Genomic DNA, 15,618 nt, shown 5'->3' on the forward strand with positions numbered 1-15,618 from the left:
GACTGAAGATATACAGGACGGGGGACTCCAGGAGTAGGATTGAGAAACACTGGCTTGCACAATGAATCTTCGGTCATGAGATATAATTATAATGACTAAACATAGCAAACCACATTTGTGTTCAATGTGATGGAGTTGGAATGTATGTTCAGGCATTCCACATTGAAACCTTATCTTATTCTGATCACTGGAATTGGTACAGTGTTCTTGCTGCGATTACAAGTGGCATAATTCTCACTTAGCACAGCAACCCCCAATCTGCAAGTGGCTTTATTTTCAGCATTTTAGGTTGCAATTCCAGTTTTCACAGCTATTTGTAGTTGGTTAGATTTTGTGTATGGGGTTCCCTTTGAAAAATAAATCATTCTGAGAACAGGTTACGGTTACCAGCGCAATAGACTGAAGTATGTTGTGTGTACTTGCCAGTAAGAACCTTACAGGACAGTTAGTCATTACCCTGAGAGAAATTCTGAAACAGTTCAGAATAAACACTGCCATGTTTAAATCACTGTAAACTTCCTGTAATGAGTGATAATAATTATTTATGGTACAAATAACTGAACATGCACTTAAAGAACTATGGAGTGAACCACCCAGTAAGGAAGCATTTTTACTCCTTTTTACTCACTGTGATCTGAAGGCAAACATCTGGATCAGACAAATGTAACACGTTTGCTTTGATGTGGGCATTGCTTGACAGATGTGAGCTCTTATACCCTACCATGTCCACAGCAGTCAGGACAAAAGCAGTTGGGCAAACCTTTTTCACAGACTTTAATTATGGGGCAAAGAGATACCATTCAGTTGATTATCACTGTTGTCAGTGTTGTAGGTAGGTAACATTTCATATTTCCTGCACATTCCCCTGCATCACATGTTTAATTATTGATGAATTTATGAATGCTAAACGTGTTTGGATATTATAAGCCAAATGTATTTAATGGCTCAGGTCTGATCCTTTTGATGTAGAGTAATATATAACAGTAAAACCTTAATTATGTCATACATTCACCTTCGGAGGTGCAGAAGCTACAATGAAGAAAGATAATGGGTGAACAGTTGTCATAATTGTAAGATAAGACAGCAACATGAATCAATTAAAATGAAGTGATCATCGGGTGCAGATTTATGTCATATGGGTTCTTCACCCCACTCCTGCAGGAGACAATCATTGACTGCAACTATCCGTTTGACAGTGCACCCTGCTCTTGTAGCTTTCTGTTGCAGGGATTGGTGCACCCTCATGACTCAGTGTTAAGTTGCTCAGTTTTGGCGTGGAGCCACTTTACCATCTATTAATCCACAGCACCCGCACCTGCGGAAAAACCCCAGCGGAGGAGGAGTGATGGATGTGAGAGGTTCCAGGCCCAGGCCGACAGACTTTTGGCAGTGAAGGTCAGTGGCTTGTGGTTATGAGTTCTAAGTGCGTCTGATCACATGGAAACTCCAGCCGGGGAGCCCACCCGAGCTCAGCAATATTCCACACAGCAGGAACAGGTCCACTCACAGGAAAGTGCTTTTCCATTCATGTAAATCAGCACATTGAACTGTTTGCAGGTATTCAGAAAGATATGATAGGATGGCAACCACTGACTTTGCCCACAGAAGAGACTGAGCACTCTTTACTGAATTTAGACTCTCCCTCTACCCACACACACGTATTAGGCCCCCATTTTCAAAATTGGAATGTACAGTAAAACATGATTCCATACCCATTAAATTTATTTGGATATGGAATAGAACTTAATGGTTTATAGTGAAAACAAACCCATAGCAAAGTCACACATAAGTTATAGTAAGAAGCCTTTGTGTGGTCACCTTCAGTACTTGTCTGAAATACCTACCCCAAACACAGACATAGCCACACTCAATTCAGCAGGGCCCTTCTCCCACTGTCTCTCAGTACATTAGAATCCCAAAGCAGGATATCATGTATTGGATTACAGCATCTGAGGGAAAAATTACAACATGATCAAAAAAGAACTACAGTCAGCCTGAGCTCATTCACCCTGAAATATGCCAACTTAAAGTTGAAAAGATGAGAAAAGCCAATCTAGGATCTCTCATCTCTCTCATTCATAGCAAGCAAAGACTGATTTAATAGGCAAAGAATATGTCTTGCTCTGTCCTTTGAGGCTTAGTGCATTTTTTGCAAGCTGAGGGAGCTGTTGTATGACAGACAAGCCCTCAGTTGTTGAGCTGACCTGTAAGGACATAAGAACAGACATATAGTCCTATACAAACCAAATGAAACACCATTATTCCTAGTTTTTAGGCAAAGGCTGCATCACCACGGGAGAAAAAATAATCCAGGGAATAAACATGAGTAAATGATTATACTGCATAGTCTGCCATATGACTGCCACTCTGAAGTGAATCATTTTCATACACCAGAGCCGGACTAATAGAACGCTTGCTCTGTTCAGAAAAGGATATGCTGGACCTGAGATAGGAACATTTAGTATGTTTTCTCAGTGTTAGTGTTCCTTTTCTGAAAGGAGACAGTCACTTGAGAATTGTGAGCCAAAAAAATGTGATTACAAAACAGACCCAAGTGCAGTGTAAATCAAATCTTTACTACAGCTCACAGAAATTCCAAAAAGAGATAGACACAGAACCTTCCTTTTTAAACAAGGAGACTTATTTGAAAGGGCATCAGTAACAGAACAGAACAGGACACAAAACAGGAATGGAATGGAATGACTGGCATTGGTCTCTAAGGGACTGCATGGCAATATTCAGTCTCAAAGCAGACGTCAGTTCCAGGAACAGGCCTTTTGGCTGAGGGAGAGACATCATCCACTCTCTGTTTACTAACGTAAATGGCTGCTTGTGACGACCATACTCAAGTTCTCATGTTTTGAAATGGAACAAGAACCAGTTAGCCATAACATCTGAACTTTTACAGCTAATAGGCACCTTTGCCAAGATGCAGACTCAGACATCAGGAGAAGACAGGCTCAAAGTGTATCTATGACTCTCAGAGATAATTAGCCTTTTAACCACATCTTTGTTTTCAGAGCATGTTTGTCATACTGTTACTCAAACACCCAGTATGTAAAATAAAAAGGTACAAACTCTGTATTATAAAGAAACAGAATATACTTTCTCTGGCATACTCCTCTGTTTGGTTCTGTATGCCAAGTCATATGCAATCCCAGCATCAAAACCATAGCATTTAAGGCTCCTGAGTGGCTCAACCAGCAAAAGCGCTTGCTGTCGAAAGTGCAAGGATGAGCAGTATTGCCCAGGTTCAGTCACAGTCTTGCCATCAGCCAACGGTGACTGGGAACCCATAGCAGTAGAATGAATTAGCTAGTTCCATCTGGGATATGGGAGGGTAGTTTGGCTCATTTCATAGCTAAACAGTGACCCCTGCTGGTTAGTCAGGGGAGAGGCGTAGACAGCACAGTCAATAGGAGAGCATGTTATTCTTACCCCCACTGTCAATTGACGGTGGGGGTTGTAGCCACTAAACACATGCCACTCAATTGGGCATTTAAAATTATGAGGAAACACTAGGGGGGGAACATTGGGCATTCCAAACTGAAAAAAGAAAAAATAGTATTAAAAGGGAAGATATTTAATAAAATATTTCTACAAAATGTTCTACTCTCAATTCCTCACACTTGCCCTCAAAAAGAATTAAGAGGTCAAACCTTCACCAAAGCCAACAGGTGGAATCTTTGTTTCTACATTACTGAGGGCCAGTGGTATCACCCTGTGAGCCTGGAAAACACAGAACTCCCAGTGTGGCCTCCCAATCTGGGAACAAATCTTTTCGAAGAATATGAGCAAAGAGAAGCACACGGGAACTGCATCTAATCTGAACTGGATTGTGGAAGCCATTACAACACATATATTATAATCCTTACAAAAATAGCTCTTTGCACCATTGACCATACAAGGCAACATTCCTTGGCCTCTGTGTTACATTACATTACATTACATGCATTTAGGAAGCATTATTATCCAGAACAACTTCCATCGCAATAGTCCAATCGCAAGTATCCATTCAATTTAAACGAGCAACAGTGTCAGACCAGGCTCACAAAACTCCCAGACCACTGAGTGTGAACATAACACTATTCAAGCCCTATCACAAATTAACTTGTGCACTCTGTCAAAAGCCAGGTATACTACGATATACTACGTGTTCTGTACTAGAATCACCAAGTGGTGTGTAATGTGGGTAAAAATATACATTATTGTGATTTTATAAGAAAAGGTTTCTCATCCGCTAAGTCAGGAAAATCATATGGGGCTATCCATTAATTATGGATCAGCAAAATGGTTAAGTAAAAAAGCTCATCACGCTGTTGTTATCAGTGTCAGACAAAGTACCGCACACACAGTTTTACAGGTCTACGTGTTTATGCAATGGATATGCATGGATAAATGGAATCACGAATACAAGGCAAGGGAGACATCATTCACAAAATGTTTGTCTGAAAAGTACTGGAAACTCGGATGACACAATTACCATAGAGTGGAAATCCCCTTTGTGTTGCCAATAGTCTTTTAATAAATTCTGACTGGAACATCACATTTTTGTCGTATAAATTCACAAGGCCACTGAGTACTGGATACAATGAATCAGCATCATCAGGTACAGGTTTTATGCAGTACACTCTTCCAACAATACTACTTTTCAACAGGAGTATCAGTCACATAAGTGTTGCAATTTTCCCAAAATGCTCGGTTAAGACAGTACTGCTAAGACATCACTGGACATTTCTGTCAGTCAAAGGTGAACATCAAGTATTTTACTCTGAATTACTCAAAACTTCCCTAGAAGGAAACAACTAAATTTTCCCTTGCATGGCAAATCAACATCATTCTTCTCAAATGACAGAGGCACTTGGGTGAAAGAAAGAGAGACAATGTAGAGCACAACATCTGGGGCCCTGACTAGACCAGGAACACAGGGAGGCAGGACTGTCTCATGTGGGGGTGTTCTCTCTAACGCTGTCCTCACTTATCATAAAGCTGTGCATCATTCAGGCAGCAGTGTGGTATAGTGAAAAGAAGCAGGACTCATAACTGAAAGGTTGCTAGTTTAATTCCCCTCTAGGACCCTGCTGTTGTCCCCTTGGACAAGGTATTTAATCCAGACTTCTCAGGAATATATACAGTAAAGTCTTAGGAAATATACAGTAAATAGATGGATAATATGTAAAATTGTAATCTATGTAAGTAATTCTGGTTAAGAGAATCTGCTAAAAATAAAATAATGCAATATAATTATATAAATAACAATGTAAAATCTCACCAGAACAATATTTGGCTGTTCTTTGGTATTTTTGTCATTATACATGAATTACTGTGATTGTGCCTTATGTTCCACATCATTATCCCCATGATCTCCCAAAACACATACCAGTACTATTGTATAAATTTTCACAACAGTATCTTTTTTGCTCATAAAATAGATTATAACTTACTCTTTTATTTTGAAAGAAACTACTCTTAAACTGACTACAGTCAAACAAATGAAACATTACATATAAAAGACATGCAATTTACAGAGGAATAATCAAATGATACAGTCACACCTAGAATCACAACTTTATTTCATAGAAGTCTTGTGACTAGTGTCATTTTACCCCAACATTTTAGACCAGCTGTAGGTCCTCAAACTCCTCCAAACCTGCTCAACTTATGCTTGCTGGTCAATACATAGTCAGCTTCAATACTTTGCTTAAAACACCTCACTTCAAATGCAGACAAAAGCCACTTGTACTCAGAATGTATATGAGTGCTTCTTGCACCTAGTTACATAAGACCTTGTCTGAGAGGCCTTCTTTAAGTGAATCATGCAGAACACCTGTGAGATGATAACTTTGAGTGCTTGTGTGATGCCCATGGGAGCTGCAGCTCATACTTGCCTTCATGAAGATACCTGGTGGAGATGTAGCTCTTAATTTGCATACTGTTATCTTTAACTCCTGCATTGAGCCTGACAGACACAAGGTAGTAACTCATCATAAATGTTTCATGATAAATTTCATATTGTTCTCTATATGTCATGACTTAATATCTGTGTGCTAAGCTCTGAGATAACCAGGGTGTGAAATACGGGTGGGTCTCAGGGGGTTCGAGACCCCTTGATTGACACTTGAGACCCCCTGAAAGCCTCAACAGCAAAATTTGGGGGGGTCTCTGGAAAAATCTTTAAAAAATTATTTGTCACTTGCAATTGTCACTAAAAATGTCTTTTAACCCTTAAAGCCCGACAGACGCAGCCTGCGTCCAAATTCATATCCCTTCTTCCTGGTTGAATTGCTCATGAAGCATTCATCGCTATTACAATGCTAGTTGCTTGTCTATGCGATGAAGTGTTGGCGAGAAAAATAATTTTGAATTTACATCAAATTTAATCGTAGTTACAATCTGCATCCATCTCCACACCCATTACTCTTGTTTGAATTACTCATGAACTCGTCATTGCATAGGAACACATATCACAAGAAAGAGTGGAACCGGAGCTTTGTAATGATGCTAGTCACGTATTTGTACATACCGAAGTAATCACGTTATGAAGACAGATCAAACTTCTGCAAAGTAATATCTTTACTAACGTCTTCACTCATTTTCACACTCCTGCTTCTTGGTACTAGTTGTTTCTCTGTGCGACAAAGCGTTGCCGAGTCATCAGGTTTTGAAATCACAGCAAATTTCTGCATTGTCTCCAACATAGAGCTGACATTACATCCCACTTTGTATGAAAAATAAACACAAAATAATGTATTTGCTTTTCATTGCAATGATTCAAATGTAGTGGTCAAAAGACGTGCACAGATTTTCATAAAATAAACCACATTCTTCATCCAATGATTCAGTGACAAGACTTCAGTGAATAAAACAATGACATTTATTTCTGTTAGGCACTAAGCACATATTTTTTCAAATTGTTAAGTCATAGAGTATCCCACCATCATGGTTCTAATATTGCCAGATTCCAGACAATCTCCCCTACACAATTATGAAAAGATACTATACTGTCAGCATTTTATAGTGAGATACATGTGAAAACATAACAATTTCATAATCGTCATACACGGATCCCTTTTGTATGTTTGTCTGATGTTACCCAAGTTGCCAGATCGTCTATGAAACACAATCTCCACACATAATCCACACACTACGTACAATTATTAATTTACTTATTTATTTACTACCCACACCCCCCGCCTTTCTGTATTTTGAAACCTGTTGGCAGGTACGGATAGGGGGGACCCCCCGAATGCCACCGGAGATTGCACACTGGAGATAACTATAACATTTAGAAGACTGAAGATTCTAGTTACATAAATTGATGGAAAATGCCACCATGACATACATACAAAATGCCAACCAATGACTACCAGGAGTTATACTGGGTGCAAAAAGGCCTGAATGGTGCTTCAGAATTAATTTATCATCATAGGACCACAAATGATCCTAAGATGACATAATAATAGCAATATTATGCAAACTCAAAGTATGTCTCACAAAGTTCTGACCTTGTACAGTCTGATGCACATTTGGTGTTACATGCATCGAATGGCATGTGAGTATAAAGCCATTTTTAATTTTGATTCAAAGATTAAAGTGAAACAATGGAAATCAAAGTGGATAAAAGGATATTTTCCACTGAAAGATTCCTCACTGACTTACTAGCTAATCTGAATGCATACCATATGAAGTACTTTGTTTTTCAAAGCCTGTGATTGGTTATGTAGTTTTTAAATGCATTTCTATGTTGTTTTATAATGGACAATAAAACATTTGTCTTGGGGGGGCCATCTACATAACTATCTAGAACTGTTTCAAATTAATGAAAATGAAAATAAGTTAACAGGCCAGGCAAAAAGCATGCTGGTTAAAAAAGCCTGTAGCTGAATTTCAGGGGCTCTGTGGCAGCAGAAAAAGCAAATAAATAAATTTACTGTGATCCAGAAAAATTCCATAAACCAAATCAATTGCATGTTAGAGGGACCTGTTTGGATTGAAGTGTCGTAAATCATGTCAATTACTTCTTCCAAGTATCAAAAAGTGTTTTTGAATGTAATTTACTATTTGTGTGATATTACATATGGCCTTACCTTACCTTAACAAGGTGGGGTTCCCAGATGTCAGACATCAGACCAGACAGAATTACAGTGCAAAACAGGAAGCAGTTGTGCACTTGGTTATTCAGATGAAAAACTTAGATAGTAAATTCATTGAAAACTTTATTCCAGTCTCAACATTGCCTTGAAATATATCTTTAGATGATCTTGTACTTCATGTTCATTTTCAACAAAAAATAAGAATTCCTTGAAAATTTATTATCTCGTTGTTTTCTTAAACTGTCCCAGATACAAGTGTAGCCCACTAATCATGTCTACAGTTATGCCTGGAGTGACATAGGACACTTTTTTCCCAAATTATATCCATTGTTAATACTGAAAACACACTCTGTAGGCTCTTTTAGCCACATGAGTTCCACTGTTGTATATAGCTGTGAGTGCAAGACAAAGTGTAAGCAAACCCCAGTAGGCACAGTTTTAAGTATTTTCATATTTTATGTATTTGCTGTCTAAACTAGGGTTTTTCAGTGTATTACTTGCACTTGCAACTTTATTGGGATTCTGTGGGGTCATATTCATATGAGGGTACTCAGGAAGTCTCAATTGGGAGTTGGTGTGAAAAATCAGAACTGTGTCCACATTCTGCTATGATGAGTTGGCACAGTTTTACTGCATGGCATCATAATGTTCAAACTAGAAAATTACTTAAAATATTTTGATCATAATCACATCACATATATTAAAACGTGATCAGGTGAAGCACTGGTTTTATAGTGACTAAAGGAACTACCAACAGTAATATGTGGACTGTATCTGTGATTATTCAGATGAATTATGACATGAGCTTAGCTAACAGGTGGCTATTTGCATTTTTTCTGGCATTTAATCAAGCTTAAAGCAAGCCAATTTATAACTACTGATTCTATTTTAGATTGGAAATGTCCTTGGACAAGTAACTGTACTTCTTAACTGAAATCCCAACCATCTGCTCAATAAATAACAAAAACTGAACTCTAGTCATAGAGGCTAAGAAATAAAATAATTCTCATATGAGCACAAAGGAAACCAGACAAATGTTGGAAATTCTCCAGGAAAACACCAGAGGACTATGCTTAAAGCAAACTCCAGCCCTTTAATGACAATCAGTTACAACACTACAACCCATAATTCCACTCTGTTTGACTGAAATTCCTCACTTTTTTAAAAACAGCCCATAGAATTGGACCATTTCAGAGACATCTTGAGTGATTGGGCCTCTTTAGGCCTCATAAGGGGCACACGCAGCTCCCTCGACAGTATTGCAGGAAGAATTGTGAAGTAATGAAAGATTTGATATTTGTTTCAGTAAGTTCCTTATAGTTCTCAAATCTGCTAAATTCTACTTGGCAAAGCTGCTAGCACAAGAGGTTTGTGTTTCATATCCATCAGAACATTTCAGCACCACAGGGCTGAAGTCTCTTGGGCCAATGTAATTTGGGATTTGCTATTTGACCGTGTTCACACGTTTATCCAAAATGTGAGTCTCTGTACTTATCCTGCCTCTACAGCTGCACACAGACACTCGCGCCATTGCTGTTCATGCCCTTCAAGTGCATGCCGTTTAAATAATTAATATAGCATTTCTGCTTTGTTTGCTCAATCTTTACTTTTCATTTTTTCTCTGTTCCTCTTGTAATCCCCAGCTAAGTATCTAACTCTACAGTCTTAGAGTTGTTTTATTGAGATAGCAAATGCCCGTTATTATATACAAAGCACAATGAGAAAGCTTTTGGAGACATTTATGGAACTTTTCTGTGGGCATTTCAGAAGGATAAACATTCACTTAATCTCCTTTGTAATGCTCTTAGTGAAGATGTTTTCTGAGTGTTATCTTCATTGTTTGGAAAAATACATTTTGATAAATGTTAGAGGTGTGTTCTTATGTAATTATACTCTACCTTAACATAATATGTCGCCACATCTTTATGTATACAAGTCTATTTCTAAACCTCTTAAGGAGGTTAAGTCATTCTTTGTTTTGGTCAGGGAAGATTGCCTTACATTCATCTTGTGGTCAGAATGAACTCGAGTCCAGTTGGAGCCTCCTGAACATGTGGAAGTACTAAAAGACATACCATCCAACAGTCAACACTTAAAAACAGCTATCAACTCATAACACAGCCAAAATACCATCACAGTGGATCTAATGGATTTAACCCTTTATGCCTCTGTTCCATTTATGTATGTGTGCTGATGGCCTCACTGGGAACTATCTTGCATGGGTGTTGTTCTTGTAAAAATAATATGGTATACTGAGAGAGGCAATGGATTTGTATTGAAGTGTAACTAGGAGTCTCTACTTTATCCAGACTTCTATGTCTTTATTTGTCATTTTACTATACTCTACTATCTCTCTCTCTCTCTCTCCAATAACAAATTAATAAAGCTTTGCAATAATTTAGTGGTACCTTGCTTTCAAAATCTTGCAGGTTACATTAGGGGCTCTTGGCCCTACATTTGCTCTCAGAGTTGGAAGCACATGGTGGAGAGAAGCCCTGTTCAGCAGACAGAATGTGCTCTGCATCCTTGCGTATTCATGTTTCATCTCCAGGCAGTGAATCTTTTTATGTTCCATGCTAACCATGGAGTCCTGCCAGCAGGCTCAGCTGCTGACATTCAAAGGAGTAAAATGGAATAAATTACAGATATTATCACATCATGATCACATACACATCTCTTGAACTGTTCTGTGGGTCATGTTAAGTTTGGCTCAGTGTTCTGTTTTCCTACTTCATCTTCATGTTGAGACAACATTTTTTTTGATAGGTCAGAGCATCTTGGCCCCAATTTAACCTTATTTCTCAGGGAAATGCTGTTAAAACAATATACGACCTTACAGACTAATTACAATAAATAATTGAATAATCATCTAATGCATTCTTCAAAAATCCAAGTCATATTAATCAGTTTGAAGTTGAGTTTGAACCCTTATTTAGTGGTTTTTATGCATACACTGTACTATCAACTTTGTAAATTGTTCTTTAATTGTTCTTTATCATATCAAATCCCTTAAATGGGTATGATATTTAATTTTAGAGTTTGTCCTGCTATTTTTTTAGAATTAAGGATTCATTCTAAAATATAAAATTAATCTTTGAGACATATGGCTTTAGGAATACATAGCTTGTACTGTATATAAAAGGTTTATTGTTAAGGTTAAGTGTTACATTATGAGTGAATCTCTCCCATTTTGAATTGAAACACACCACAAGAACCAACATGCTGGGGATATGGTTTGAAAAATGAAGATGGATTATGTTTTCATCATCATATGTGGAAAGAGGCAGAGACCACATTACAGTGTCGGAGTTTGTGAGCTGGCCTACATTTTGGTGTTAGAGATTGAGAGATGTGTCATACATTGCTTTGTTAGGTGGGGTGGCAGTGATTGTCTTCCCAGCTGTGGTGGATATTTCAGGTGATTTACTGGTGCCACTTGGCTCTCTGGCTAGGGAGGGGAGGGGTCTGCTTGTTTCCGCTGATGTTATTTAAGATTCCTCTGAGACCCTTCAGTAGCATTCTAACTTGGTGCACTATCATTCCCAAGACACATGTATACAACCATACACACACACACACACACAGTGGAGTCCTGTCCTCCATGTGTCACATCAAACAGGAGTACATCCACCAGTCTGTGTGGTTCTCCTCATTCTTCTACTCTTTACTGAATTAGCCAAACCTAACTTTCACATACATAACTTGGGATAAATACAGAGATAGTGCCCCAGTACAGAGCTCTGATGCTGTGACAGTGTAAAAGGGCCCCAGCACAGAGCTCTAATGCTGTGATAATGGAACAGGTCTCCATTGAAGGGTTGAGACAGACTGCAGAACAGAGACAGGCAGAGTTCTCTGACATAATGGAGTGAAGCTTCATTGACTCCAGCCAGAAAACGAGAAGTTAATGACAGCCACAATATCAAGGCCTGCTTCACTCTCCATTTATATTAATAATTATATTCCCTAAAATGATTCCCATGTCTGAGGCAGATGTTGATTAAAATACTGTATGCTCTCAGAGTAAAATGTTGGTAAGAGTCCTCTAGAGTAAAAGACCTGAGAGGAAATGGTGCAGAACTCTTAAATAGTGCTGCATGATTTGCTGACTAATGGAAACCAAACTCTGATGAGATTTGTTGGATTATTCCTATTTAAGGACCATTTTGTGTTTGAAATTTTGTGTGTGAAAACCCACCACTGTACTGGGTTGTTATACAAAACTTTGATGGGTATGTCATTGCAAAATTTTCCTACTCTAATTCATTAAATGCCAAGTGATAACATTACTGCATGGCCTCAGAAATCCTCATGTCGTGTAAAGTAAAACAGTGGGACCATAATCCAAAGTGATCTCAATTCTGCATCCATAGTTTGTTATCTTTCAGCTGTGGTTATCATGGCAGACTATACTTTTTCTTGAGTCTGTAACCGGGGGTACAGGTCTAGACTACGCCACCTTGGGAGTTGGGCCCAAGGAAATAGTTATTACAATGCTATTTTTGTTGATAGCCACTGTTTTCCCCACTCAGGTCCCCTGAATAAAGTCAGCAGAGGTGTGGTTTCAAAGATAAAAACTCAGTTTATTACAAACCAATATTCCATAAAATAGTAATAAAAAAGGGTAGTGGCAATAGGTCCTCCGGGACGACTAGAGGCACCACCGTCGGTGTGCAGGCAGGAGCTGACCGCTGGGAGGGGTACTCACGGCACCGGAAGTGGAAGTGACACCACAGACACTCATAATGCAGAGACGCAGACACACAAACAAACACAGCAGAGAGGTGAGTTCCAAAAAAAGGTGAAATTAGCCACACACAGAATATCCCACACACACATACCGTGTTTGTGAAAAAGACAACCACCCCCTAATATGCCGCTACTGCCTCCTCCCCGCAAGTACAAACCCAAACCATGCACAAATTAAAATAACAACGCCAACTATCAAAACAAACGTAAAAGTAGACCAATTAAAACCCATCTGTAAACCAGCCGACTTCAGTTGGTTTGTCACATTAAACTAAAACAATTAGGTTAATAACCTAAAATTTACAATAAGATTCACACGGGGCACACTAGGGACAAACAGGACAACCACCTCAGACCGCAGGGCCAATATACACAAAATAGAAACACGAAGGGCTGGTTGCACTGAATATATCTAGCTAGCTAGCTTGTTACTTCAACACAGCACGATCTGACACAACAGGCAGTACATATACTGGGGACACTAACCATGGGGAACCAAGGAAACCATGAACGTAGGCTACCCTGTGCGGTACACAGTAACATACATTACACAATAAAACAAATTTAAAACGTAATAAAAACACAATGGCAAAACAGCAGCCAGTGATGTCCTATAGGGATCAGATCATAATTAGTACATGTAGGCACTGTAATAACAATACCTCAGGAGCTGAATGCTTCCCTACTTGAAAGACAATGAAAGTTTAAAAGCAGTACCTTAATTCACCATGAAGGCATATATTATTAGCCAGGCAGCACTGCTCAGTCTAGGGCCACATATAAAACAGAGAGCTGTCAGATCTGCACCAAGTGTAAGTGGTGTGGATGTTCACAGTTTGAAACCTACCTCCAAGACAGCAAGGAAGTTACGCATCACAGAAAAGGCATCACAGAAACAGTGAAAGGCTTTTTTCCTTGCTACCAGCCATACTGTGTATTTATAGCTGCTCACCTTGACTGACTTGTGTGTTAGCAAACCGGGTAACAGCTATGTTTTCAGCCCTGCCTAGCATGCTAGCTAGCTTGTGTGTGCCAGCGCATAGAGTGTATTAGCAATCCTGCTACAAGTCAATCCCTGGGGATGTGCCCTCTGATGTCATCGCAGGCTAAAGGAAGGAAAATGAGCCAGGAGTAATCAGCCAGGGAAGTTTTCCCCAATATGAAAGTAAGGGGAGTAATAAAAAGCTCTGATTTCAACAAGAAGTACAGAAAACAAAGACCCTTTTTACTCTAACATGCTACACTCTGTCAATGCAAGGATTAAATGAGCTTCTTCAACAGAGGAGACCAGAGGGGTATGCACACACTTTATTACTTAGACAATTTGTGACAGCTTATTGATAATCTCTGGGTGGCAGAATAAATGTTTAGGTAGCATGTATGACAATAAAAGCCTGCTGTTAGTTTCTGCCAAATTCTTCATAGCACAAAAAATTACCTATGCCAAAGAAGCCATAGCCACTGTACTAGGCCAACCAGTCTAGCAGAAAAGTGCACACAAATGGGTGGCCATCTGATCAGACCACAGTCACAGTACTGTCATAATCTTTATCATCAGTACAGAAAGGAGAGACATGGACCTGTTGGAATTCATAGCATTTGGAACACATGTCAAATGTCAGCAATAAGACCTCTCTTAAAATTTCTTCTACCTTTGTCTTGTAAAATGTCTTTTAATATTTACCTGTGAACACAGAGAATGTGAACTTTCTAACTGTTTAAGGAATCACTGTTTAATTCAGAAATTCATATCTGAATCTCTCCAAAGAAAACATTTATCAAACAGGTCTATAACTATATAAGTCCATGTGATTACTTTATCTTTTGAAACCCACTGACCCTGACAGTCTAAGAACAGACAGACATCAAGCCATGGTGAATATATTGAGGGTAAATTCTAGTGGGTCAGATCTGTGCCTCTCACACACACATACTGTATATCCTTCTCTCTTTTTCTCTCTTCCTTTACCCTCTCCCTCTCTCAAGCATACAACTCTCAATGATACAACATGAAATTTATTTATTTAGTTAGTTAGTTACTTTTTATTTATTTATTTTGAAGAGGGCCCAGCAATGTTGATATTGTACCTACATGCACACAGCACTTATTGGAGATATACAGCCATGAATTGGCCAGCCAAAAGGTACATCATGTATTCTTCCATGACAGTTGCTTGTCAGTGTATGTGATGTGGTGTACTTGATACTTGGCCTGTAATTTCCTCTCTTAGCTAGTGACGGGATGTAGTGATGTCGTCAAGTTATGTCTGCCAGTTCAGCTTCCCGATTCAGTTCTCAAGAAACTCACTTCAGACTCAAGTCACTGCGAAAGACAAAAATGTCATGGCTTCCTTGTTACACAAAGGGGAAAAGAAAGGAAATATTTCCATACCTCAGCTTTGAAAATGCTGACCATCAATATGGGTCCTTGAGTGTCTGAAATGTTATGGAGTCTTGCTATGGAGAGTTTACATTTTACAGAGTGCATGAGCAGGGTTTTACCTTTCCTTGGCCTAGACAGAGGGGAGCAAGTACATTCATTGACCATCTATTTCAACTTTGATTCAGAAATACATATACAGTTTAATCCATTTAAATGAATGAAATGACTTTCCATTCAGTCAAATCCTTGTTTTGGATTTTGCAAATGCAGTTTCTGCAAATTTGTTTACCTACTACACCAGAAGAAGACATTTACAGAACATAGAAACATATGGAAATATAAATTAAAAGCACAATATGTAATATTCAGGTTATTTTCATTATTTCTGCATTT

The sequence above is a fragment of the Megalops cyprinoides genome, chromosome 8, assembly GCF_013368585.1.
Source record: "Megalops cyprinoides isolate fMegCyp1 chromosome 8, fMegCyp1.pri, whole genome shotgun sequence".
Classification (NCBI taxonomy): Eukaryota; Metazoa; Chordata; class Actinopteri; order Elopiformes; family Megalopidae; genus Megalops; species Megalops cyprinoides.